The 24353-nt window shown below is 39.0% G+C and overlaps 1 long non-coding RNA gene across 1 annotated transcript in view; it reads left to right on the top strand.

The window, feature by feature from the left end:
- The window catches only part of LOC130186717 (uncharacterized), a 168530-nt gene extending 155770 nt beyond the window's left edge, over window positions 1-12760 (top strand). The window contains exon 4 of the long non-coding RNA XR_008830337.1: window positions 12661-12760. This is a non-coding gene — a long non-coding RNA (uncharacterized LOC130186717). The remainder of the gene's footprint in view (window positions 1-12660) is intronic.
- Window positions 12761-24353: the final 11593 nt, after the last annotated feature.

Consider the following 24353-nt stretch of genomic DNA (forward strand, 5'->3'; position numbering starts at 1 on the left):
TTGAGTAAAAAAAAAAGGGAAATATGAAATGAGCTGATATATGCCATGATGCTTGAAAAGGCAAAGCAAAACCGTTCTAACTGTCAGCAGTTTCTGATGTTTTTTGTCTAAACTGCCTCAAATACAGCAAGAGAATTTGAAACTAAGTGAGTTCATCTAAACAGGTTATATTTTTGCTATATTTTCTCAGACTAAAGTCTTTGTTTTCCACTGCTTCAGGCTGAAATCAACAATAATGCCCAGTGTTACTTAAAGGTCCCATATTGTATAAAGTAAGATTTCTTTTTTGATTATGTAGCTGGTCTAGTTTCTATATTAATACTGTGAAAGTATCAAAGTGCTCAGTCCACGGAGAAACACGCACAGGCTGTATTCAGAAACTGATCCTTAAAACAAGCTCTCAGGACTTCCTGAACTTTGTGATGTCACAATGAAGTTGTATCACTCTCAGCAATGCACCAAGCACAGCCCACCTGGACCCACCATCCAACTTGCAGAATTTGATTTCTATGAGTGTTTACCTGAAAACTGCTATATTTTCACTATCATTCAGGAAATGGCCAGCTAGTCAGAAGAGAGGTTTAGGGCCTCCTCTGTTCTGATTGGCTCATTGATCTATTTTTGCTAGAGCTCTCGAGAGGAGATGTAAAACTACATTAAGATGGATTTTGGTGCTTAAAACCACAAATATTTCTTCTTATGGATATCAACACTTCAAATATAACACTAGAAGTGTGTAAAATATGTGACCTTTCAAAAGCCTGCTTGAATAACATACACATACATAAGCATCACAATACTAAAAAAACTGAAGCTGCATAATGGTAAATCACTGCCGTCAGTTGTGTTTGTAATTGGATGAGTGATTAATGTTGTGTTTGGATATAAAATGAAGTAAAGCTAAACCAAACAAAATCACACTGCGTGAGGGAAGAAGTAGAAAGAAAGAGTGAAGGCTGGACTACATCTGGGAGACTGGCCAGCTGCAAACAGTTGCACTAATTCATTCTCCACTTACCACAAATCAAGAGAGAAACATGCAACAGGACAAGGACCCACCAGACAAAACAGACAACAGGTCTCAAAGAGGTAGTCAAAATGTCTGCTGTCTCACTCTCTACTGGCACTGCTGTACTCAAAAGATCAGCACTCAAGTCTGCAAGCTTGCCAAAGTACACAGGTCTAGATTCAAACCTTGGCGTCTTTTGTCAAGTTTTGCCATTGAATCCTGTAAAGTTACCGGTGTCAAGGAGTCCCATTTAAAGTTTGAGGTATTTATCAGATGTCCTTCCTCAGTGAACCTTACAATGAGGCAGCAGGGACGATTACCAAACACCTCCTCTCCTCTAACTTTGCTCTTGGGAACAGAGATTTCTTTCAAATACTGATTATTGCAGTTTTGAATAGCTTCAGAGATAAGGAAAAGCAACTTTATCTGCATCCTAGGTCAACAAGCTGCTCACATTTATATTTCCTCCTCCAGAAATCTCACAAATTGAGCCTCTCGCAGTGTTTGTCTGGATGTAAACACTAATAAGGTAAAACTGAGAGGTCATTTACTTAAAAAAGCAACATTTCTGAGCCACTAAAGGAACAACTGAGAAGACAGTAGAATCGAATGGTTTCAGTTTTTTTGTTTTTTTTAACAGCCAAACCCTTGGCATTTTGTCAAGTCAATTCTTTTCAAAATGTCAGTGCTTACTTCACTGTAGAGCCTTGTGTAATTTCAGTTCAGAGTCAGTGCTCTTAAACACAAAAAGGCTAACATAATATCAAACAACTGAATCCAGAAATCAATTGGTAGTATAGCTTAACACTACAAAAAAACCCTCAAACTACAGTGTGTAGAACAAGGCCAACGCTAATGCTACCCCTATCCCGTTTTATAGGTGGTGCTGTAGTGAAAAATAGGGTCCTAGAAAGTCGGTTGTAGGATTGTGGTCCTGAAACTGCAGCCTCGGGTACTGCAGAAACATGTTATTTGGATAACCTGATATCTGTCCTCCAAACAGGGATCATTGCTGTGATGTGATGCTGATTGGGACTATTTTAAGTTAAAAATCACAAAGAACAGTTAAAATCAACCAATGGCTCTTTTAAATTTGTTTGTGGTTCATAACCTTCATTATCCTTTTAATTTGGTCTGACAGCAAACTGCTGCATGACTTGACAATATTAATTGTTATCATTGTGGCATTGTGTATCCAGCAGTTGTTGCAAATGAAAGTTGAGGTCCAGACTTTCCCCTGACAGTCAGATGAGTTATATTTTGCTTATGCTGCACATATTGCACTTTGGAGTGGGCTGGACCACCGAGTCCTTGTTGCTGTGGTTTCCATTGTTATGGTGCTTACATCAGTGTGCTTCATAACTGCTTATGCTGCCTGTTTGCTGACAATAGGCTTTTGTAAAATCAAGTAAGTGTTGGTAGTTTGATTGTATGCTGTGTCATACTTTTTCTTCCACATGCCCACAGCTGTCTTTGTTTGCATGTTTCGTACCTTACATACAGCAGCATCTCCAATATTCAACCACGAATAAAAAGAGCATGAATTGAAACTACATTCATGAATATAAATGGTTTGGGATGGCGGGCCTCGACTGATTAAAATAAGTTTTCATGCTGAAGCCCAAATATGCAACTCTCACTCCTTCTAAGTGTAGCAGAAAGTCAGCAGCAAGCGAAGTGAGAAAAGGGGGCTGTCATGTGTCGGCCTACAGGCGTGTTTTGGATGTGACGCTTCTGCTGAACCTTTAAGGTGAAACCAGTGAAACCATGACCACGATCAACAGACATAATACCAACATCTATAAAGGCCTCTAATGTTTAATGCCTTTGAGTTCTTACCTTGAGGACAGGTTTTTTTTCTGCCACATGCAGAGCACTTGAATGTGTGGTGCTTATGTCTCATTCGTCAACTGAATTGAGCACCTGACTCACTCCTTATTATGTAATTATTATTTATATATTTTACTGCATCTCTGTCTTTTAAAATGATGTCATGGATGCCTTATTCCGCATGTCTTTCCTGAGTTTTCTTGTTTGTTTGTGTTTTTTAATTAATGGCTGCATAAGTTTTTGGAAATCACTGAAATAGCACATGGATTTACTGATTGGTACCAGATGCTACATTTATGCTTCACTATCACTTCACTTGTTGAGATCTCAACTAAATTCCAGTTTTATTTACGCAGGTGTACAGTGGCACCATCATAACCTGACACGTCTCACTATTACTCTGCTGATGCGCCCGATACAATCATGCCAATGCTGTTTGCTGCTGCAGCTCCCCTACACTTCCCCACCCCACCCCACCCTCCTGCTGTGAGCGGTGAAGCCCCCAGTTAACTACATGTATGTATGTATGTATGTATGTATGTATGTCTACTTCCCTTGGCCTGAGACGCACTATGTTTGTTAAAACCATTGCCACTTCTGTCTACCTAAGCTGCATATCAAGATTTAAAGGGGACAAGTTGTGCTCATTTCCTGCTCTATATTTTTATTCTGGGACTCCACTGGAGTAGCTTTGCATGAATCACAGGTCAAAAAAATCCTTATCTCAAACTGCTTGTTACGTAACCCCTCAGTTGAGCCTCCAACTGAAACAGGCAGTAGTAGCTCTGCTCTTTAAGGTCCCCCTCCCTAGAAGCCCACTTCCATCTGATTGGCCAGCTTCCGGAAGCCAAAGTCAACCTTATACATATATATATCTTTATATATATATATATATATATATATATATATATATTTATATCTATATATATATAAAACATATATTAACTATGCATGTCCCTGTTAATAGGTGTACATATGGGAAACGCACCAAAATGCAGACTGAAGTGGAAAATGTCTGCTGTCAGGAAATACCAAAGCTAACGTTGCTAGTAAAATGTTTTTTCTGCTGTCGCTAAACGACTATATAGGAAACCAGCACTGTCTGTTATTTATATGCTGGGGTACATAACATGCCTGTTTTGTGAGAACAAGCTGAGCTCGGCGCAGATGATCGTATGTGACGAACTGTCGTAAGCAGAAAAGCAGAAAAAGGAGTTTGAAACCTCGAGTTCAGCGCTTCTGTCTCACAGGGATTTCTTTTGTCTGTTTACCTCATGATTTCAAACTTTGGCCACATTTAATATGGACATCCAACATTGTAATATTATATATATGAGAGAAAATAAGGAAAAGCACTATGGGTCCCCTTTAAACACAATGTGGGTGGAGTCAAGATAATGAGATTACTTGGTAACAACAGGTGTACATGCAAAGGCCAATAATCCAGATATACTAATAAATCACATGTCAACACACTGGTATAAACTGAGTCATGAACATACTAGTTAACTAATTAGAAAGAGGAAAAAATGAACAGAGGACTGTAATAAACTTGCCTGTTCCTGTTGGATTTTCATGTTGCCTCAGCTTGTGTATTCATGTCCCATCCTTTTTTACCATCTTTCCCCTGCCCTGTTCTATACCAAAGACATATACAGTATCATGCTATAATAAGAGTACCATAAGGAATAAACTTTAAATCATTAACCCTGAAACCCCATGGTGCCCCGTGTTTTAATTGCATGCTGTTTTTGTTTTTCCATCTCTCTCGCGCTCTACCTGCCTGCTTCTGAAGGCGCACTCCTTGCCTGTCCTCCTTCCTGCTGCCTCATCAGTTCTGCGGCTGCAGTTCTTAGGATGCTGTCAACAGTGCTTTGGTGCTAGAACTGATGGGAGCACCGTGCTCTCTGCCGGTCTGAGCATTAGTCTTCTGAACACTTCGCCTCAGGAAGGAAATCGATCTCCTGCCAAGTTCAGGAGAGAGCAAGAAGAGACAGAGAGATAGGGAGAAAGAGAGGGAAACACGTCGCCACACCTGCAGATCTTCGCAGGTAGAAAACTGTGATAGATCTTCTGTCAAAGCAAAGAGAGTGTCAGTTAAACATTATAACAGATGGGGTCCTAAAAGCTGAGAACAGACAGTGTTTCATGAAGCCTAATCAGCTAAAAGCCTAAAAGGAAGTACCTGATTATTCACAACTGTTTACAGTCCCAGCCCTAATTGAAGCTGCATTTTGCTACTGCGCTTTTGCAGAACGACCACTGTGGCTTCATCACAACAGCAAACTGCTGCAGATAAATGATTACTTCTGGAAAAGAACAGCCTGTCATGGCTTATATATTACATTCTGATTGTCATTTTACATAAATGAAACAAAATAAGTTGTTGTTACCAACCCATTTTTCTTTATACAAATATAAATATATAAGTAGGCTATATCAGTTTGGAGCAATGAATAAACTACAGTAGGACAGTAGTTTCTTTGTTGCTTCCCTACTTTCCTATCCCCTTCTCCATTTCGTGACCCCTGAGATTTATCTTGCAGACTCCTCCATGCAACCATCAGATTATGTTTTTCCAGCAGCCGTGTTCTGGTGCTTCACGTCTTCTATCCTGACAGCAGCAGAAATCATAGCTATTTACTCTAAGCTCCACATCTGCCCTTTAAGGTTTTAAAAAAAAGTATAAAAACAGTGTAACTAATTTAGTCATTTTCTGCTTAGACCTCATATTTTGTTTCAGTTCATCTTCAAGGCAATTAAAGGTATCAGTCCAAAGTACCATATATATTTTGCTGCATAACTCCTTTGATGTTTAATCTTTATGAGATTATGAGACTCTGGATGAGGCAACATCTAAAGCCCACTCTCCCATTGCTGTTGCCTTTAACCGTGTCGCTGATCTGGCCACCAACGAAATCCTTTACGCTATGGTCCAAACAGAGCCGATATTTGGCCTACTTTCTGTTTGTCATTTGCATTTTATTTCTCCTGTTTGCATCAAAACTGCTCTCCGAAATTCAATGAAATACATAAATCTCTTCTTTTTTTTTCTTTAGGACTGCTCTTGATGATTTTGATGGTTTATGAATTTTTTTTCAAACTCAAAGCTGTCTCTCACTGTTTCTAAGTGGTGTGTGTGTGTGTGTGTGTGTGTGTGTGTGTGTGTGTGTGTGTGTGTGTGTGTGTGTGTGTGTGTGTGTGGTGTGTGTGTGTGTGTGTGTGTGTGTGTGTGTGTGTGTGTGTGTGTGTGTGAGTGACTAAAGAGAGAGAGAGAGAGAGAGAGAGCAGGTTTATGGGAAGTGGGAATTCTGAAAGCTGAAATGAAATAATAAATATGCAAATGGCTTGCCATCACTCGCTGGGTTTCCACAGCGATACGCTGGCTGCCATCCAGCCGTGCCTCCATTCCAGAATTCATACGACACAGCGTGTGTTGCAAGTATGTGTTAGCACTATGTCTATGCACGTGCATGCATGCAATGTTGAGTGTGAATATTTTGTGTATTTTCGCACAAATGTGAAAGTGTGTATGTTTGGAGTGAGTGTGATTACTAATAAGACAGTGGGAGAGAGAGTGTATGTGTGTGCGTGCATGAAGAGAGATGTACACTGTAACCTCCATTGTCAATTTATGCAGCCTAAGATCCGCATGTTAAGTGGAGCAGAAAAGGCATCTCTGTGTGTGACAGTAGTAGTGCCTCTCTGCCTTTTATTACTCAGCTGGAAATGCACACACAGACACGCAAATGATTTGACAAAAAACCTACAGTCTGCCATCCAACTACAGGTAGCAAAAGAAATATCAACATCCTGAGACATTTCTCGAATTCTGAAACATGCAGGGTATCCGTGGCACCAATACCAGTGCTTGTAGAGACTGTAAGACATGCTCTTTGTATGCACAGAAGCCTGATGAAACACAAAGACTGGAGAGAGAAATACAGTTTGATCTGTGTGTGTTCTGAAGAATGGTACATTAAAACTGTGCTTTCATTCTTCACACACTGGGAGCTCCAGTACGAACAAAAAGAAACATTTTATTCTGAACAACTTAAATATCTGGAGCCTGTACATGATCTTAGTAAACTGCACATACTTTAATGTTAATGAGCTGAAGTACATTCCCCTGATACTGATCATAAACTCATCCAAAGTATAAAAGATCAGTAAAAAAGTGTCCCCTTTAGCATCAGTTAAATGATGTTCCAGTGGCACGCATAATTGTGCAATGCGCTTCACTATTTAAAACCGTTACCATCTAAATATAATCTGACAATAGAATCTATCATAAAATCTGACAATAAAAGATTGACCACAGTTAGAGAAGGTGAGGGGGCCTGGGTGTTTTGTCATGAATTTTTTGACAGTCTTGCTGATTTCTGCACTGGAGCGCCTGCTGCGTCCATCAAAAGTTCTGTTTTAACACAACCCTTTTTTTTCCTCCTTAAAGAGCCCTCCCCTTCATTTTCAACAGCTGTCTCTTCCTTGTGGCCTTGTTTCATAAGTCTGCTTGGAGGAATGTTTGTTTTCTTTTGAAATCATTTACTAATCTTTGAGCAAACCTAAATGACCTTCAAAGATCAAAGATCTGTTTTTTGATATCTTTATTGATATTTTAATATTTTTTCACTAATAGATGTTTAATATGTTTGCATTCTGTACTACAGATAATGCTTGCACATACTGACAGTAATGGGGTCTGCTTTATCAAAGGTCCCATATTGTAGAAAAGGAGATTTCCTTTTCTTTTTGGTTATAAAGCAGGTCTAGGTGGTATATAAATACTGTGAAAGTATCAAAGTGTGCAATCCATGGACGAAAATGCACATAGCCCATATTTTGAAACTGTGTTTTAAAACAAGCCATCAGCTTACCTGGACCCAATGTCCAACCTTGCATGATTTGATTTCCCCAAGTGTCTACCTGAAATCTGCTATATATGTTTTTTCTGATCACTGGCCTCTCCTCTGATTGGTTCACCTAGCTGTTTTTTGCTAGAGCTTCGGGTAGATGCCTGAAAAAAGGAGATATAAAACTACACTGAGATGGTTTTTGGTACTAAAAGCCACACATATGTTATGGATTCTTACGGATATTAAACCTTCTAACAAAACACCAGAAAAGTGTAAAACCAGGGTCTTTAAAACATTATATGATAAATCGTCTCAGCCAAGGGTTACTCTTCTTTTGTTGCAGGTTCTGACATAGTATCCAATCAAGACGTGGTTGCTGCCTCCAGTGGTCAAAGTATCTGTAATTTTAAATGGAATTCTGTCATCACTAGTAAACACAGATATTGCAAAGCTGGTGATATCTCAATGATTCAATCTTAAGCTGCATTTGTTATTGTTGTGCTTCACTACAGTTTATTCTTGCGCTTCACTACAGTTAATACACCATCTCCAAACAGTATTTAATCATGTGGGATTTGGACATCCTACAGCAATAGTCAGCCTCAAAAAACCCTAGCATTTACTGTGACATTTATCAGGCCACTATATTATATCAATAAGATTCATTTTACACCGGGATCTATCAAATAATAGCAAAAAGAATCAGAGGAAATGGTAATGAAATGTAGGTGAAATAATCGTTCAGTGACTGCCTGGTATAACCTCCCCAAAAGTGCATTGTGAGGTGGAGTTAATATGTGAGACGTGTCAAAAACAGTGAGAGAAAATGATATTCGGAATATGAGATTGCATGCTGCAAATTTGATGAAACGGGCCCCAGCTGCGTTCCTACATGGCCAGTCTAGGCTTCGACAAATGAATCATTCTGGCAAGACATGGCACTTTGTCACAAAACACTCGTCCTCTCAAAATTGTTCCAGGAACATGGCACTGGCTTTAATTTACTTCAATGGCCCGCGCAGTCTCCCCATCTCAACCCAGTAGAGCACCTTTGGGATCAAGTGGAACAGGAGTTTTACAGCACGGAGTCGGAACTGAAAAATCTGCAGTAGCTGCATGATGCTAATGAGAATCTCCTTGAATCCTCTGCAAAAGGGGACCTCACCGGGTAGTAAGCAGTTATTACTAATGAAGTGGGAAACGAGTGTGTGGCTCAAGAAAATTTCCCACTACTTGTGCAATAACATAATTATATTTTAGTATCATGCAACAAAACTGTAATAGTAGCTGATTACTTCATGGAAATAATTCTCCTGACACAGTTTTACCATTATACGATCATACATTATAATTCTAAGTGATCCTATTCTTTAGTCTTTATTTGACGTTGTGTGACCTCCCAATCTTTTCTCTGTCCACCAACATTCAAATTAAAACTAAAAAAATGTGAAAAAAAGGTTCTGTGCTAGTCAGAAGATAGATTTCCATGCTTGGGATGCCAGCTTATTTCAGAGTCTCTGGCTTCACTAGTATGGAAACTTTGACTGTCATGCTGCTAACTTTCATACAAGATATAGTCCAAGCACTTTTCCAAACGGTCTGTTTTGAATCTGAATATTTTAAGGCCATTTTTCTATTTTATTCTTCAAATATTGTGGCTCAGTTTACAGCAGGCCACAGCGGACAGAGTGTAAGTCAGATCTTCCTTCAATACACAACAGTGTGGTCCCAGAAATCTATCTTAACTGCCAACTAAAATTATATTTTCAACAGTGTAAATATACTGTAACTTAAAAACTTTTACCAATGTTTTAAAACTCCCTTTATTTTCTTTCTGAAAGGGCATTGCTGTATGCACAACTACATTTCTCTTTTGCTTCTACATTTCCTCACACTTTGGTTCATACATTTTCTATTTATTTCTAAAGGAAGGCCAACGTAGTCATCCTTGTGTAACTATGGTTCTGTAAAGGTGCTATCTCTCTTAAGGGATTTTCAGTACATATACAATACCGTATATGGAGACTGACTCACTGGGTCACACTTCTTTATGACATTGTTTGAGGTGGCAGTGTGCTTTATAAGAGCACCTCCAGCCATAACCCTCATTGTACAAGAGGATAATACACATGCAGGTAAACTATATTTGGTGTTAGAGGTCAGGTTTGCCACTTAACTGTTGTGCCAGTTGCCTCTGTGAGTGGCTGATTATTTAAAGATGATTTTGTCGGTTTTGGCCTGGTGCGTCACTTTGTTAAAGGGTTTGTGCATTAGGGGTTTCAGACTTTGTTTGACTACTTTGCCAGCACTTCATCTCTGGCCAACCATTTTCATTTTTATTTCCTTGCCATTTGTGCTGGGAAGGGCTACAGTGCGTTTCACAGTCATACGCATGGAAGCTGCAGGCGATTTTGATTTAAGGTAACATGAGCCGGGGGTGTCCCACTCTGGCTTATAACAATACTCTTAATCAACACAATCATGCAAAAGTACTTTTGCACAATACAATGACGATAGAGGCTATTCTGTTCTATTCTATTGCTGTATTTAGATTAAGATTGATTGTGTCCGGCCCACCTGCTTAATAAGATCAGTAACAGCCATTATATCCATTTGCTTTGGAGTAACACCTGGTTAAGGTTAAGGTATGGCTAGACATGAAGGGGTTATTGAAGGTGAAGGTTAGGTAACTAAAACACTTGGACAAATTAAGGGAGAGGGCATCATTATACACTGTTGTTCATGAAGTTGGAATTAAATATTTTTTACCTCTTTCCATGAAATGATTGTGACAATGTGATTTATTCTTGACAGATAAAGTGTATATCTTCTCAAAACTTTAGTAGTCAATCTCTTCCAAAGTGATTACTGATGCATTTACATAGGAATAAACAGAGGGTTGTGTCTGAAAACAAAATTATTCCAACTTTATGGGCAGCAATGTAGTTTAAGAGAAAAGTCCAAATTAAAAGACAAAATACAATGTTTTTGTCATGCCCTCTAGAACAACACACAAAAGCATTGTCTGATCTGACATCCCTATCAGCGGGACATCATTTGCCTGTGCCATCAAAAACTGTTAAAAATCATAATTTAATAGAAAAATATGATATTTGTTTTATGATGTGAAATTGTTATGTTGTGGAGATTTTGACCTCTAGTGACAGCAGGGAACTGTTCCCCTGGGTCCCCATGTTGTTTATATCGCGCATTTGCCTGAGGACGCACGTGTTCGCGTGCACACACAGTCCACAGGGGGCAGTAACCCACCAGGAAATGCAGCAATGTGCGCCTGCAAAGACGGGACAGAAGAAAACTGCTGACACGTAAACATGGATGTAAACAATGCTGGATTTAAGATACTTTAAAAACTTGTCTTTGCAAATGTTTTATGAGGAAGGAAATATTTTCAACATGTTTGTTAGATCTCAGATATACACACAGTGCATGTTTTGGTAGGTAACTGTTGCAAAAATAACATTTATGTGTTTACAAAAAAAAAAGAGTCATTGGGGCCTTTTAATATTTGGTCAGGTTCAGACATGAAAACAACTCAGTAGGGAAAGATCAGGGTTTGGGTTAAATACGACTACAGCAAAAAAACAAGAAAAACATGAGGAACAAAACAGGAAGCTTGATGTTTTGTTGACTCATCCATGCGCACTTGTTGTTGCTCTATAATAACATCACCTCCTCTCCCTCTTTTGCTCCCATCGTAATAACGGGCTGCTAGAGAGCTTTGTCACTTGAACGTAAACACATTTCATTTTGGGGCATTTGCTGAAATTACCGATGCTATTTTTGTCTTGGGTTGACAGTCTCGAAAGCAAACACTAATTGCGAGTTTGTGAAAGAATGTGAAAGCTCCTGTATAGAAGTGTGATGTGCTACATGCCCATCCTATGCAAGTGATATAGAGGGTTATAATAGGCTGGATTAAAAGGCAGTGACAGTTCCTATAACCAGCAGTGGTCATTTGCACTTGTCAGACAGAAGCTGCCCTCTCTCGAATCCAAGGTTTGGACTCTGCATTTATTATTCTGTTTTCTCTAAATTTATTTACACAAGAAGATGAATGGAAGTTTTAATGATCCCATTGCATCCAGCTAATCATTGCACGTCAGGCTGTAATTCTTACAGTTTCCAATCCTGGTTTGGATAATATTAAATTCCCATCACAGTGAATGATAAACTCGAGACTCATTCAATCCTTTGCTACCTTGCTGTCTTTTGTACTCTGTAATTATTTTCTTGAATCACATTTCAATTATTCCTACCTTCATGTGTTTTCGTTTCCCCTATTACCTTGTGTCTATTGGTTGCTCTGTCTCTTCCTCTCACTCTCGGAGCGAGCTAGGTGTTGTTAATAAGCACCTCCAGAGCTCTAGGGTTCTCCTGGGCCTGACAGATTGACCCAGCGAGAGACATTACAGTGATTTACATTATACATCATGGCTACATAATAGTCACGAGAATGTTGTGCTGCACATTTAGTGAAAATGACTTGGACATAACCGAACTGCAGTAATGATTAGAACTGACAAAAAGCTGAGGGATTGGAGCTTGGCTTGCTACCTGTGTTTAATGAAACACTCTCATCCGGACAGTCAGTCACTGTACTGCAAAAACCAATAAAATTCACCTGACAGATTAGCTTGATAGAACTGCTCTTTGACAGTTGATGGTTGCAATCATGGTTTGCATGTACCCCTTTATGCATACACCTGTAGGTTATTAACTTCATTTAACAGATTAAACTTTAATTTTGATGAAATTGCATCAAATGAAAAGCAGAAGGAAACTGCTTTGGGTACCTTCGCTGCGGCGACTCAAAGCTTCTTAGGTGTTTGGGTGATATCCTCTGTTGGAGTGACACGGGGATACATAAAATATACACATACACACGTATAAACACTTGTTTACAAGTGCAATTTTAACACCATCTGATGTCTCTCCCTCATCCAGGGTGGAAATCTTCACAGATGAACAGATGTACTGTACCTACTCGACCAGCATGGATGAAGACAGAGTCCTGCTTCAATAGAGTTACTCCATCCTGAACATACAAAAGGCAAGATTTAACATTTTACATTGTTGTGTGTAACAGTAATATACTGCTCTTTTCTTTATAAACTACACACTTGTATGACTGAGCAGGTTTTTGTCATATCATCCTGTAAACTGTAGGCTTCATGACTTAGCAGGCTGTTGCTATGTCACTCACATTGTATATCAGTGCATGATGGATATGCGTAATGACACACCATGGGTGCTTTGGCATTGTCAGGGGACATTGCTCATGTCCAACTGTGAGAGTCAGCATTGGGCTTGAGCATTTGTGCACATACACAATGACTAAGATGTGAATTTACTCACGGAACAATGCACCCACAGTATTTCTTTTATAAATCTGGGGCAAGGACTACACATTTGGCGTAAATCTGAACATTTATGCATCTAGCCTCAGGTCTCTCTATGACAACTGTTATGCTCCAATGTTAGTTATCTGTTCAGGATGTCAGTCCCTGATCTTGCTTGCTAGAATGGATTCAACCCTACCTATCTGATATGTCTCCTTCCTGTCACTTCAATATGTGTGCTGCTTCAAACCCCCGCCCCCCCACTGTGACACTACTGTATTAAACTCTTTTAAGATGAAGAAAAGCAATATCTTTGGCGCTAGGCAACCCCATGTTTGTAGCTTAAAACAGCCATGAGGGGTAAGTGTTTGAAAACTTTGATGTTCAAAACTCAGAAATCATATGACATATCAGCTGTGCACATCATACTGATATTTAACATCCTGGCCACTCTATGATTGCTTTTTGAAAGATAAGGAAGGGACAAGAGGCATAACACTAAAATATCTGGAGCTTGCTCCCAGATGGATACTTTTCACTAGTTTTCCAAACATTTTATATCAGAAGACTCCATATGCTATTGTGAACAATTGGGGTACTTCATCCCCCTTTTTTACTTTTTTACATATTACTGTATCACTCTTATGTGTGGGCTGAACATTGTGTATTTTGGCTTTGACATAAAAGGTGAAAAAGCTTGTCACTGCTCATCAGTTTTGTTCAGGTCGCATTATAGAAGATGATGCACAAAGCAAATGCTTATTAAAATATAAAAGATAAAAGCTTTGAAACTGGCGCTCTTTTGGGAATAATGTATGGAGATAAAATCCAATAAATAAATGAACATCTGGTGATTTTCCCAAAAGTATTCATGTACTCACTATCACAAAAAAACAGAGCAGAATAATGTTATAGAATCTGGCAGTTAATTGCTAAACTGATTGGGGATCATCAAGTAGTTCAATATCCACTTGATACAACATTAATATATTTTAAGAAAAGAGATAAATCACCATGTGCCACACCCCTCAAGTAAGACTTGCTAGTACAGTGACAAAAACATAATCCCCCACTGGCTTCCCACCTGCACACATTCTTAATTGTGTCCCTTCGATGACGCATCCGAGCTGGAGATCCAAAATACATTTAGCTTGATTTTTGTTTCTCACTTTCAGTTTTCATTTGGCTAATATGTGCGTCATGCATTAAAGTGCATGCTCCATTTACAAGAATCCTGCTCATTGTTCATTGTGCACGAAGAGTAGGAGAAGAAGCAGGAGCAAGGCTCATACATTTTGTGCTGTAATGGTGAGACTTGCAGGGTTTCGACCTAATTAATTGAAGCAATAAAAAAACCCATAACATTCAATGATTAAAAAACAGAGCTTTTGCAACAGTTAGACTTGACAGCTAGGGTGGCAAATTAGGTGCCCCCCTTGTAGTGTGGAAACTATATCTCAGCTTCTGTGGCTAGTGTGTGGTAGTTAGATATAAAAGCAATGAGCCTCAGGGGAAAAGCATATCGTACATGTTTGAGTGTTGCAAGGTGGTCAGCTGGAGGATCTCAGACAAGCTAAAATTTCTGAACCATCAGTCGATGACTTTATATTGCTTGACCTACTCTTAACTCTTAATTTAATTTAGTTTTAGCCTGTTTGGCATGCCCACTTGAATTTAGCTCATAACAGAATTCAAAGGCCAAAATGCATTTTGTGGTTGTTTAGCATGAGATTAAAACTCAACCTAAACTACATCAGTCCAAAAAAGAGTGTTTTTTTCTTTTTATATTTAATAACAATAGGTACGACACACTTTATGCAAGAACTATGAAAATGATCATATCCCTTCTACATTTTACATTTATGAAATTTCAGGCTTCTGGGCCAAACCTTATGGGTGCTATAGACCTTTAAGTTTGTTGTGTAACTTGTGTCCTTGAACCTCTCTAAAAAGCCTCCAAATTGCCAAACTGTGCTTTTACTCTTAAATCTGAAACAGTGGAAAAAATACTGAAGCATTTTGATACCTAAAAACACCATGCCATTCAAAACCCTATTGATCCCACTTTTCCTCACACATTTCCTCCTGCACCCTCTCAGCTCTGCAGGTGGGACATTCAACACCTTTCAGACCCAATCAGCATTGGTTCAGAAGTGCCCGACCCTCCTTGCCTGTTCTCATTGGAAAGGGCAGACACCTGTCTTTAAGATAGAATGATTGACAAGGACATTAACCAATAGCAGCGCTTTCTCTGACTGAAGGGAATCACGTTGTTGGTTTTTAACTTAGGTACGCTCTCTGTCTTCACCGAGGCCTCCTGGAGTGAAATTTGAACGATCTTTGTAGCATGACTACATTTGTAGCCAGTAAGCTAACAAAAACAAGCATACCCGCTGACTTGCAGCCGGAAAGAAGGAAAATTTTGAAATGTGAAGAGAAATGCTTTGAATAAAGTCGCTCAACAGTCTGCAATAGCAATTTGATTAATTTTGATTAAGGTATAATGTGTTGAATGTAAAGAATCTATAATAAAACCTTGAAGGCATTTGCTTGAATATATCTAGGTAGGTGTATAAGATGAGGACCAGAAAGTTTTTAAAGAGCTGACCTCACGTAGCGTATTTGGTAAGTGGCTGTCTTTGTGTTTTGTCCCAGACAGGAACAGACGGGTAAAGACTGGTAAATGTGAGGAAAGGAAAGAGAGAGGGAGTCAGGTATATTAGCAAAGGATATAGTTAAAATGCACAGACAGACAGACTAAACAGACAAGTAAAGAGCACAGACTGAATCTGACCAATTAAAATGAGAGGTATAAGCAAGCAATGACAGACAGGCAGGCTGAGTAGAATTAGAAAGACTGATTCATTGAATCAATAGAGAGATGGCTGGCTTTTAATAATCAGAACTTCTGGACCTGAATATCATTCTGACAAAATATATGCGTTCACTCTTTTTAGAGGGGAACTTTTTTGCCAATTTCGAGCTCTATATTCTTATTCTGTGACTGAGCACTTTTGCATCATTCAAAAATTTGTATTATCTCATACTGTCTGTTATACAGCCTCTCAGCTGAGCCTCTGACTGAAACAGGTAATATTATCTCTGAGCTCTTTAAAGCCCTCCTTCCCTAAAAGCCCAACTTTTTCTGATTAGCCAAATTTTGCTTCACATAATGGTGGATTTCATCTTTCAGTCACAATCTGTATATTAAAATGATCCCATGTATGCTCCTATTAATAGGTATACAGATGGGAAATTTTCTGAAATGCAGACTGAAGTGGAAAATGTCTGCTGTCAGGAAATACCATAGCTAAGCTAACATTTTTTCTAGTAAAACAACTGTACGGTATACCTGCACCATTGGTTATTTTTATGCTGGAGTACATTAAATGCTTATACTATTATTAAAGTAGACTGGTTTGGGAGAACAAGCTGAGCTTGGAGCAGATGACTGTATAAAGAGCGTTCAGAGTTCACCTAGTGTTCAGAGCTGTCCTGCACTTGAGTCTCAAAGGGATTTTTTTTTTTTTTACGTACATTTAATCTATTACTTGAAACTTTGGCCATGTTTAATATGGACATCTGATATTGTAACATAATATATATATATATATATGACAAAAATAAGGACAAGCATTATAGGTGCCCTTTAAATCAGTGGTTCTCAAACTTTTTCATGTCAAAGACCCCTAAAGTAAGACAAATTAGACCTCAGACCTCCATCTGATAAGATTTTTAGATGTTTTATTACAGAAAGTGTGAACCCATGACCAAAATAGCCATACATTCTGTCATTGTGTTACTTAAGGATGGACTTACCTTTAAAATAAATGATTCCCCTTTTTTTCCCTCAAGGACCCATGGGGGTCCCTGGACACCACTTTGAGAACCACTGCTTTAAATCTTGAGTTTCTCTCCTTTTAAAGCTGTGAAGCACTACATAACACACCCTGACACACAGGCACACACACACAGACTCACCTGTTCCCAAGCAGATGACAATCGAGGACCAACACTGGCAGGTTGCTGAGATAATCAGTGAATACTGGAAAGGCAGCTAATTAACAGTCACTGCAAGCTGATAGTTTGAGCGGATTAGCAGCTTTCTGGAGAGTTGAGAGGACAGAGATATGCCTGTTAGCCTCTATCCATTTGAGTAATAAGGTGTGTGTGTGTGTGTGTGTGTGTGTGTGTGTGTGTGTGTGTGTGTGTGTGTGTGTGTGTGTGTGTGTGTGTGCGTGCGTGCGTGCGTGCGTGCGTGCGTGTGTGTCTATGCACTATTTTACATATTTTCAAAATGTCCAAAATTGAAAATAAAAAAATGGACACAGCTGTTTGGACTGAGTTTTAGTTTAAATGTCACTGTTACCCTGAAACTTGATGTGTTTCTTGGAGCAAGTGCAGCTCAGATTATCCTTCTGGTACTATATAGTAAAAATGGGGAGGAAATGCAAATGAGCTGCACTACTTATACAAATAAATTCTTAAACTACCGTATTCGTGCAACAAATTATACTTTTCAGATTCAATTTTTACATGATTATTGATATTTTAATAGCAAATGCGTTGAATAATTACAGCTGCCGACTTTTAGATTAGAGTTCAACATTTTATATAAGATGTGGCCAGTCTCTCTCCCAGCGGTTTGTGTGCTTTTACCTCTCCATCACAGGGAAGGTATAATAAAAGCTTGATAAAAGAGGAGCTGCAGTGAATAGACGATTCTATTGCTGCACTCTGAGCTGCATGTGGAGCCTTCAGTATCCTGCCAAATCGTTTTGGCCTGTGCTGTTTAACATGTTCAAGGATTTTCCGGTGAAGGAGGAAGAGAAGGTAAAAAGCAATATGCAAGCCGATTTAAAAATGAAAAGAAAGCAGCTTTGTTCCTGCATTTATGAAGTGGCTAAATTTAAGTGTTTACTCTGATTATAAAAGAAAATAAATAGTAGTACAACAAACAGTAACAGTAATTGCTGCTTTTGCGCAAAAATGTGCAACGGAATGATGCTGAAACACAGTAGGTAAAATATGGTGAAAAACAGATGAGCAATCTGAATGGTAATGCAAATGTGGACTGAAGCAGAAACAGGCATTTTATCAGAAATACGTAACATATGGAGCAGAAGAAGTAAGAAAATGGTTGTCAAATGAATTAAAAGAGACAGTGACAGATCTTCACAAACATCCCGGTCGAAGGAAGAGAGTGAGAGAAACAAACAGAGTGAAAATGACAGGACTGAATAGAGGAAGCAGCAACACAATAAGACAGTGCCATACAGCTATAAAGCCAAAGACAGAGAGAGCGATGACACCCTGGGCAATCTTTTTAGCAATTGACTTGACACAGAAAAATGTAATGGGGATCTCAGTAGGGACACCAAAACAAAGAATTTCCCTCATTTTGAGACAAACCTGTGTGATTATTAAAGTTGTGGATTTACCCAGAGGCAAAGTTACACAGCATTTTCTAAAAATAATAATGATTTCAGTGGATTGCAGCAGAGGCAAATACTGAAGCAATGCTTTCATATGATCGTATATGAAGTTGTCTGTGAAGTTTGAGGTGTTTTAAGCTACACTCTGAAGCAAACATTAATAATATCAGAAATAATAAGCTTGTCCTGGTTAGGTTTTCCTGATAGTGAGCGCTTTAAGCACCAACTGTGGACAGATCATTGCAGTGTTTCCCAACGACGTCTGACATATCTGCGGCATCTCTGCACTAAAATATCTTGTTGTTTATCAGCCCACATGTATGTCGACCCATTTGACACATATGTTGGTGTGTGAAGAAGAGATACCGCAGGTCTTTCCTTCCTGCTGCTGTCACACTGTATAAAAAAATACTGCACTCAATAGAACACACACACAAAAAACTGTCAACTCGACCATATGCAATATATTAACACACACCAGCTATGCAATATCTCTTATGTGCTGTTATTTTTATTATATTTAAATGTTTAATTGTACATATTATATTAATATATATCATTTATCTTTTTCTAAAAGTATTTAATGTTGACATTATGCGGTTTCTTTTTTGTACTGTCCTCTTAGCTGCTGTAACACTGCAAATTTCCCCACCGTGCAACTTATAAAGGACTATTTTGTACTGTTACATCTGTAATAAGCTGATATTGGCCAATAGACTGGTTCAGATGATTGATCGGTTTAACTCTAGTCTACAACAGAATCCATTAACAAACTATTGTCTTGACTCATGATTGTTATCACTACACAAGTGTGGCAGAGAGGTGTGGTTAAAACTAGTAGTGTAATGACACCCATATTCATCCAGGAATTATCCACCACACCTGCAGTTTCTCTCATCACCTTCGAGGCTACAAAGAGCTACTTAACTGTGAAATAGAATCCCAAAATAGAGTGAGCACAAATTGTGAAGCTGAATGTGAAAAGCCTAAAGAAATAGTTTGCCATCTTGGGAACATTTTGCCAAGATTTAGATGATTTAGGTGATCATGGTTAGCTGGTTAGCTCAGCTCAGTACAAAGACTGAAACAGGGGGAAACTGTTTTCCTCTGTCCAAAAAAGTGTACATTGTACAAATGACACATTGTTGTGGCTTCAGATGTACTCTACGACCAGGCCAGACTGTTCCTTAAAGCTTCACTTTTGTGTCTTTTTGTGACCTGTTTCTGCCGACAATTTTGCAGCCAGACAGAACCTGAGCTGAGATTTAAGACCAATTATTGAAAATAACAGATTATAAATTCCTAATTTTTATTGCCCATATTGAGATGTAGTGCTCTATTCTTCTTGGTGTTATTCTGTTAAACCCATTCAGCTTTTATACTTCGGAAAACACATGGATTTTTGTTCCTTGCCAGTCACAGCTTTGCCATTACACATTTAGAGACGGCATCTTTTCCATCCTCGTAACCAAATCAATTCAGCCCCCAATCCTGACGAAGAACATATAACAGCATCACATAAAATGGTTTCCCTCACCCTCCTCTACTTTTACTACCATCATACCAGCTTCTTTTATACGCTTAGATTTATTAACTTAAAATCAACTCAAGGGCCAGTCGTTCCCTCGAGGACAGGAAGAATGTGACTGATTTTTTTTTTTTTTTTTTTTTTTTTCCACTGGCTGCAGTAATAGAGAATGTACCACAAAATAGAGAGAGGAGACTGGAGATAGATTTAGATCACAAATCCACTTTCAGCCAAACTGTGGAGCTCTGATTATCAGAGGTGACCTTAATGTTTAGCTCTCAGCTTCCGATCCGCTGTTGGAGGATACAAAAAAGTGACAAAGTAATCAGTAATGGTCAATAAGTGTGAATTTTTGAGAAAAGGCTGAGGACACAATTTGTCATGACTGTCTTAAGGATCGATGGGTTTTTGGGAATGATATATGATGCTTGAATACCATATTCAAGCATCATTTCAGTGAAGGTCATTCTGTTCTTCATTTTTAGGAAGGCAGCAAAAAAGGGCTGGAAATCTTCTGATAGTTCCGTTCTCTGTGCAGAAATAGTTTCCATACTCAAATGAACGACAGAGCGGGTCATTTCTCTCTTTGGTTGTCACACTCCACTGCTTCTATATTCTGTTGGTGAGCGAGAGCAGAGGACTTTTTACACAACACTGGAACCAGAGCAGAAAAACAGAAGAAGAGACCATAAAGGACACAACCCAGACCATCAGGGTTGAACTTAACACACAAGATTTTTACAGTGACAGTCGCATGTCATGACATTATGTTCTGTGTTTTATGTCCGCTGTGGTAAGCATTAGATGAGCCAGATGTAATTAGATCAAAGGTTTAGAAACTTTTATTACTGTCTTTTGATTTATTTTATCTTGAGACCACTAATGGAGGATCCAAATATTAATTCCTTTTGTACAGATGGGGATTTTTGCAGCCTGTGTAGTATAACAGACTACAGGGTATAAATTCACAACTGCCTCAACATACAAGAATTACAACATACAAAAAAAGACAAAACCATTTCAAACTAACATAACGAAGAAAATATGAAAGGGGCTATTCACACTACAATGGTTGCAACATGCATAAACACAGAAACCAAATAGCATCAAAGACTGAAGTATCATCAAGACAGATGACAAACTGTGTAGTCTGCAAACACACGCTTTAAAACAAAGTCCCACTGTCCTCCTCAAATATTGTCGAATCACTTTGAGCTTGGTGAATAAGCACTCAATAATCACAACTGTGACAGGGATTTTCCAAAACAGCAGAAAGGCCATGCACACCCCTGACGAGCCGCCTGCTGAGGACCCAACATTTAACCACCATCTGCATTTGCCTAGAATCAATAAAAGCAGTACCGTTGAAACTCAAATCTTCATATTTGCTGTATAATATATGCTGTCACTGTAAAATCTTGTGTGTTAAGTTTTCAGATACATAAGCTCGTCTGGGCAGTTGAGAAAAGGAGAGGAAAAAAATACCAATAAGTCTCCGATGGCATATGATAAATGCATAGGCCAAAATAATTTAGGATAGATAGAAAAATAAACACAAACTTGAATTAATATTAAATAAAGATCAAGTTTATGTTACCACCAGAGATAATGGCTTCGTGGCGGCCCCCGTTCCTGGGTCTGCTTCATCAGTGCCTCCAAACATTATATCATCCAAACGAAAGATGAAAAGGAAAGAAAGAAATAACACAACCAAATGAAACAAATAACAGTGGAAATACGAATCAAATGGACAAAATACTGTTGAGGGAAAAAAAAAGGCGGACACCTGCAATTTAGGCCAATGTAGGTATCATTTCACAATAGAGTTTGTATTTTATGAATTGTTAGTTGTAATACTTTGATATTGGATATGTTAGTGCCATTTCTGCAGGTGATAATAAACACCTCTACCCTATTATATTCAGAGCTATTATTAGCTGTAACTGACTCAGTTTTCTAACCAACTAGGATTAAAATACCTTCGGCAAAAAGGGCTCTAACTTACTTATCTTCAGTTGAAACATCATGCTAGTCCTTGTTCCTAGGTGCTCTAATACAACCATATGAAAGATATTCATCGTTATGTTTATGTTTTGATGACTCTTGGACCTGCAGCAGTTTTCAGGTCTCTGCAGAAGTATTTTAATATTGTACTGACGTGACCTGAGACCAGGGACTTCCTGGCAGGTTGGAAAAAAACGACCTCATGAAACTGAGTGTGGAATGCTCTGGAAAATGGTGAGTCATAATGTAAAGTATGGGTGACTTGTAGTAAATGGACTAAAACATGCAAAACATCGGCTTGATCCCTTTGAAGTATGGTGCTCCAGCTCACTAGGCTCAGTCTTACCACACTGCTTGTTGTCTACATCCCGCAGTCTGACCTCAAGTGCTATCATGAGTATGTATGGGTGAGTGCATATATGCTTGTGTGTGTGTGTGTGGTGTGTGTGTGTGTGTGTGTGTGTGTGTGTGTGTGTGTGTGTGTGTGTGTGTGTGTGTGTGTGTGGGAGATTACACTTCCCTTTTGTACATTTTTTATGTCCTGGTGCTGGATGCCAGATGCCAACTCCCCACACACACTCACAGTCTACAACCAGAGCCTGTAAGTGTGTTTATTACCTCCAGTCTTTTGGATAGTAAAGAACAGGAAATGTTTTTCCTCCTCCTCTCACCTTCATGCACAAACACACACACATATACACAAATACACATACACTACCTCTGTCATTCCCTTCCCCTTGCTGCCTCCCTCTGTCTCTCTTTTTTTTTTCATCCCTCTTTTGTGGCCTCCCACATCCTCTCTGGGTACCAAAAAAGGCTTAAGGAATTTATAAGAGTTTATTTTATTTTGGTTCTTAATATATTTTCTGGACCGCTGCATTATTGCTTTTGTGTGAAAGCGTGGGAGTCGGAGCATGAGACATACAAGAACTCGTTTTTCTTTTTTTTTTTTTTTTCCCAGCATACACTTTCAGTGGTGTCTATTTAATTTAAAATTCAACATGTTACTTTGGGCTTCATTGCTCTGGGTTTGAGGCTGTCCCCTGTCAATGCTGGCATGTCTCTGCCAATCACATGCTCAACTTAGTCCCCTACAAATTATCATCATATAGGACTTTTCTGCACTCATGATTTGGTGCCAGTGTAAGAAGTAGTGTGACACTTACATGGAACAGAAATGAGTAGAGGTAGGGATGTTGGATGGGTGTGTACTGTATGGTTGCCATAAGTACACTAATATTTAATTACCCAGGCATCTGACGCTTCATTCATGGTTGTGTGTTTAGGGGTTTGCCAGATCTGCGGCAGCAACATAACTCCAGTTATATTGGAATGTGCACGGCCCACTGGTGCTGTATAATACAAAGTGAACGACAGTGTCAACACAGTTACTGCAGACAGTGTAAGTAAAGCAGGACACGGCCGGATCATCTGCCTCTGTTGAACTAAACGCTGGTCTAAAGATCTAATCTTTGGCTGTAGGTATCTATGCTAGGACTCCTGTTAAACCCCTGTATCAAGCATAAATCTGCTTTGACCTTTTATACACTTGTGCGTTTAAGGGTAATAATGCTGATGCCACTCGACATGTCGTATGGAATAGATTTAAAGACACAAGTACAGATATTCTGATATCATTCACAGCTTCTTATACTCCGTTTTATACTCTGATTTTACAGGGTATACTATGTGATTCCTTTTCTTTTCAACCCGGAGTTTAATACATTTTAGTGTCCAATGATATATTACCTTTAGATGTCCATCTCCGGCTCAGCTGTGCATGTAAAATTCATTTTAATTTTCTTCTCCTAATACTTCTGCTTCTGCCCACAACCTGACACTTCTACGAGTGGCTCTGGGAAACAGTTCAGGCTTGAAGCAACAGTGACCAAAATGCCACTTCCAAACAAAGAATTATGTTTTCTTCCTTCCACCTCTCCTCTGCATTAAGTTTCATTTCCATTTCTTCCATGAAGTACTATTGGCTGCTGGCCCGATCATAAACAGACCATTATCATGGAATCTGGGGAATCTCTTTGATGTCTCTGACATCTCAGTAAGTAATGAGGAAATTTGCAGCTTTGATCAAGGCATGCTGATTTTCAGGCCGTCACAGAGAGGGGGTTATTTCATGACATAGTTCATCTGTGACCACTACCTCCCAGCTGAGTGCTAAGTGGATTGGACACCAGATACCACCATTTGCATTCAAATGGTGTGTGTCCCCCCCTTTGCAAGAGGCCACACCACAACAGCGCACAACCCTTGTGTTACTGGGAGTTTAATTGGTTACATAATAAATAGTTGTTAAATGGATGGAAGATTAAGGAA

Source organism: Seriola aureovittata, chromosome 18, assembly GCF_021018895.1.
Source record: "Seriola aureovittata isolate HTS-2021-v1 ecotype China chromosome 18, ASM2101889v1, whole genome shotgun sequence".
NCBI classification, from domain to species: Eukaryota; Metazoa; Chordata; class Actinopteri; order Carangiformes; family Carangidae; genus Seriola; species Seriola aureovittata.